This window comes from Etheostoma spectabile, chromosome 6 (genome assembly GCF_008692095.1).
Source record: "Etheostoma spectabile isolate EspeVRDwgs_2016 chromosome 6, UIUC_Espe_1.0, whole genome shotgun sequence".
In the NCBI taxonomy this organism is placed as follows: domain Eukaryota; kingdom Metazoa; phylum Chordata; class Actinopteri; order Perciformes; family Percidae; genus Etheostoma; species Etheostoma spectabile.
This window is the reverse complement of record NC_045738.1, coordinates 18,351,655-18,356,325: the sequence shown is the minus strand read 5'-3', so window position 1 is coordinate 18,356,325 and position 4,671 is coordinate 18,351,655.

Below are 4,671 nucleotides of genomic sequence, written 5' to 3'. Positions count from 1 at the left end.
TCTCTCTCTCTCTCTCTCTCTCTCTCTCACTCTTTACATTTTTTTTTCATGTTGTTTTATTGGCATGACAAAATAATAAATCTGTGTACCAAAGCATAAGAACAAACATACATATAAACGACAACAACAAGGAGTAAATACTGATATAATAATACTAGTAAACAGGATAGTTATAGATATATTGTAGATACTAAACAAATTCTGTGCATGTCCTTCAAAGGGTATGTTTAAACAATAAACTACATATATAAAAAAGAATACAAATAAATAAAAGATTAGAAAGATAAAAAGGTAAACTATACAATTCTACATCCATGTATTGTGGCAGGAGAAGACATATTTAGCTGCTAGCCATGCTGTGCTTTTATCTCCCTCTAATAAAAAAGGAGGCTGTTTGTCCTCAGTGTAGGTAGTGAAGCCTGGTATATGTTTTTCAAAATTTTGGAAATATTTGGTTCATAAAGCTTAATATTATGGACATGTGCATAGGAAATGGAATTCTGTTTCGATATCCTGGAGGCAGTGTGTACAGACACGTTCCTCTCTCGGTCTCCACTATTTGAAATGTCAACCTCTTTCAATTTCCAGCTCATGGTCACTGACTTCGTATTCTGTTAAAATTAGTATTTCTTTTGGATTTGTTTTTTTGAGATATCCGGCCAATTGGATATCTCTGTTCATGAACTGATAACAGAGGAGTTTGTGTTGTATTTTATTTTCATTTTGACTGAGGATTGTGTCTGTGGCGGCTCTGAGGCTCAGTGTACCTGTCTCTCTCTCTACCTGAGCCAGCTGGTCCGGAGCCAGCTGGTCCGGAACAATCTGGTCCGGGGGGGGGGGGGACATCTGAACACTGCTGGTTGCTCTCTCTCTCTCTCTCTCTTTCTCTCTCTCTCTCTCTCTCTCTCTACTGTTATGTTAGACACAATATGAAAATAAACCCCCAGCTTCCCAATGTCCCAAGCAGCCACAGAGACGGGTCATTGGACAAGCAAACAATCTGGTTTATTCAAAATCTCGGAACTAGGACCATACTGGGATCCTAGTCAGAGTTCAGGGTGGGCCAAGGTCAACAAAACAAACCAAAATACCTCTAAACGTAATGAATAACCCATCTAGCTGGAAGAAAACTAAAGAAATCAAAATACAATCACTAACTTCCTTAACTCAAGTAAACAGGAGAAAACAAGGTCAACAAAATATACAGCCCACCACTAGACTACCTCCAGCTAAACACAAACTTCTATATGGCAAGTTCCAGAAGTTGTCTGTGTGCGGGTGCCCTATGGGCTGATGGGAGATGAGAGAGATGTGCCTTTATCTTTATTCTGCCGCTTAGCCGACGCCATCTTGGCTCTTCATTGTTACTCCAAGGAAGCGTCATTAATATGCACTAGTCACCTGCTGGAGCGGCGCTCTCCTCGTCCTGGCACACAGCTATTTGCATACACACCTTACAAACATGTACACTCACGAACAAAGACACTTTGGCAATTAAATACGACAACAGCTGTAACACCACATTTCTTGTCACAATAGCTGGTGTCCATAGAAGCAAAAACGCTCCCAAAAGGCCATCTTTATACATACATGATTGTGTTGGTGGTTGTTATAGATAAATAAGTCTTGTTTCATATACCTCTGAATTGTTAGTTTCAGTTATTCAGTAAATAATACACAAATAATTAGGTGAAATCAAAATGACAATAATTCAGTATTCAATACTAATGAGGCTGATCATTTTTATTTCAAGGAAAATAAGTTTATTACAAAAAAGTCAAGATTGTATCTTTTTGTGGAGCAATTGTTCTGTAAAAATGAGAACATTTTAAGGAAATAGAAAAAAGATTTCTGCCAACAGCTGGTTTGGAAATGTTTTCCTCTCTCATATGTTTACATCCATGTTCTACTCATTCACTTGTGGTTACAACCCTGAGGACAAAAACAATGAACATCCATAATGCATTTTGCTTTTTTTGACAAACCCACTGCCTGTGACAGGCCAGCAGACAAACAGAGCTAATGCTTGTTGTTGCTTGACTTCACAGCCCATAATTTGGGGTTTAGAGTTACACGTCTGCACCCTCCGAGTGAGCTCACAGCACCTGCTAGAGAGAGAGAATCAACAAACTGTGGTGCAGCAAGGGCTTCGTAATGAGCCACTGGCTTTTGTTACTGTGTTTGCTCAGTGACATCATGGTAGGTTATCAAGTGAGTAATGGAGGTTTATTTGTTGAGAAGGTGTTCCGAGCATGTCAGCAGAAAGAAAGAAAGGTTTGTCTAACATTTTATACACGTATTCATGGTCCATATAGGATGAATTTTAATAACTTCCATCACTTTTCCTTTTGGGAAAGATGGTTTCCCATAACTCTTAACTGATGTACTCAGTGGTTCCTAAATACCCATCAAACTGTCTGATTGAACAGGAAATGAATACAGTCCGACCTGCCATATTGTGCTTGAATAATTCAGGTTTTCATTTAGGGAGACCACTTTCAATCAATCAGTGACGAGAGGGAGAGGACATCCCCGTTATGAAATGCAAATTCTTGGACACTTCATTTTATTCGACTGCTTTGTTGTGTGGCATGTTTGCCAACAGGCTAACTGAGAGCACCAAGCCACAAAACAGTTTAGTTTTTAGTTTAGTTAATTAGATTATAATGTTGTAGACAGTTCCCTTTAATTCGCTGTACAGTAAAAGGAGCAGCTTTAGCCGTTATGGCTTTTTTCCAGCTGTAGTCCTCAACCAGCTGACTATAGGTATCCTAAAATACGACGCTTCGATTAAAAGAAATTACAATACATCTATAATGTCAGCAGGCCTAAGCAAAAAGGATTAAGACATACAAACACGTTGCACACAAACAAGCAACCACAGATGATGCAAAGGCATAAAGCAGTCTACACAGTTCATACAGTAAAACCACAAAGGCAAGGGAAAGGAGAATAGTCACATACAAAACATAACACGGAGGCAGGCAGCAGAGATGGAACGGCAGCAACAATGTCACGTCATACACACATCACATCTGACGGTTTAAAGTGTGCAGTTATACAGAGTAGCTTTGATTAAAATACCTTCCCATCCTTATCACAGCTAGGATACCAATATATAATTGTGTAACCCCATTGTGTTTCCTGGTCAGCGAGCATACTAACTGAGAGGGAGAGTGGATTTCCCTCCACTCTCTCCTCATTAGGATGCAAGTGGGGCTGAGGTCTCTGACGAATGTGAAGGCCTTTTGTTGGTGTCTGAGTTGAAGTAGGACCCATTTGTCCCGCTGTTTCAACAGGGACACAGAAGTTTAATAGCTGGGGGTTGACCTAGTTGCTTCGTCTAGCCTGTGTTTGTCTCTGAGAGCGACTAAGAGTGAACAGTGGGGGTAGACGAGAGAGGAAAAAAGGGAGGAATTGGGACATTCCCCCCCCACTCCTGCTGAGTGATGGGACAGCTGAGGGCAACTGCGTGGCACCAAAACAAACCCACATATTCTCACTGCTCACTGCAGAAATAGATCACCAGCATCATGACGGCATGTGCAGCAACTGATGCTAACTGGAAAGATGTGGCTGCAATTTTTACTCACTCTACGAGCAATGGGCGAATTAAAAGAAGTCACACAAGAAACCTTCATGTGAAAGTACAGTTACTCATCATCGTACCGCATGTTGACGTGAATTGTTATGTTGTTGTGCATTGTGCCGCTTTAAATTCAGTTGGTCTGTGTATTTTGCTTTTATGTGCTGACTGTGTTAAGTAATTGTTTTGTATTTTATTTTTTGGGGTTGCCATTTTAAAACAGGCCATGAAATTTAGCCTTCTGAGCTAACTCTGGCTAATTAACACTTACTTTGCTGTCCCTGTCAAATAAACAAATAAATGAAATGAAATGGAGGGAAAGTTGAAATCTATCGGCAGGTAAAGCCACCTACTAAATAAGCTAAAAGCTGTATTAATTACTGATCAAATCAGAATTTTCACCCAACTCTCCAGCTCTACTGATCTTTTTTAGCTACTTTTAGCTTGTTGTTTCTGTCACGGCACATTCGCTGTTTTGGTTCACTCTCATCGCTCTCAACAACCTCGTTTTTAGTGGCAGCAGGGAGCGGTTTTCTGCAAATATGCTGTCATTCATTCAAAACAGTACTACTTATGTAAAAGTATTACCAGTCAAATGTACAATTTCCTCGTAAAAGTAAAACTAGTCAAAACAAAGGATGTTTTTTTTTCAAGTTTTTGCATTTTCAGATCAGCCCATGCTCTGCTTTAAAAATAACTCAAAATTAATAAACTGTTACGTTCTGTGGCCCGCCTCTTCATCATTGCATGGAAGTCTGGGATGGTGCCTAAGGAGTGGCAGACCAGGGTGGTGGTTCCCCTCTTCAAAAAGGGGGACCAGAGGGTGTGTGCCAATTACAGGGGAATCACACTTCTCAGCCTCCCTGGTAAAGTCTACTCCAAGGTGCTGGAAAGGAGGGTTCGGCCGATAGTCGAACCTCAGGTTGAAGAGGAACAATGCAGATTTCGTCCTGGTCATGGAACAACGGACCAGCTCTTCACGCTTTCAAGGATCCTGGAGGGAGTCTAAGTATGCCCAACCAGGCTACATGTGTTTTGTGGATCTGGAGAAGGCGAATGACCGGGTCCCCCGGGAAATACTGTGG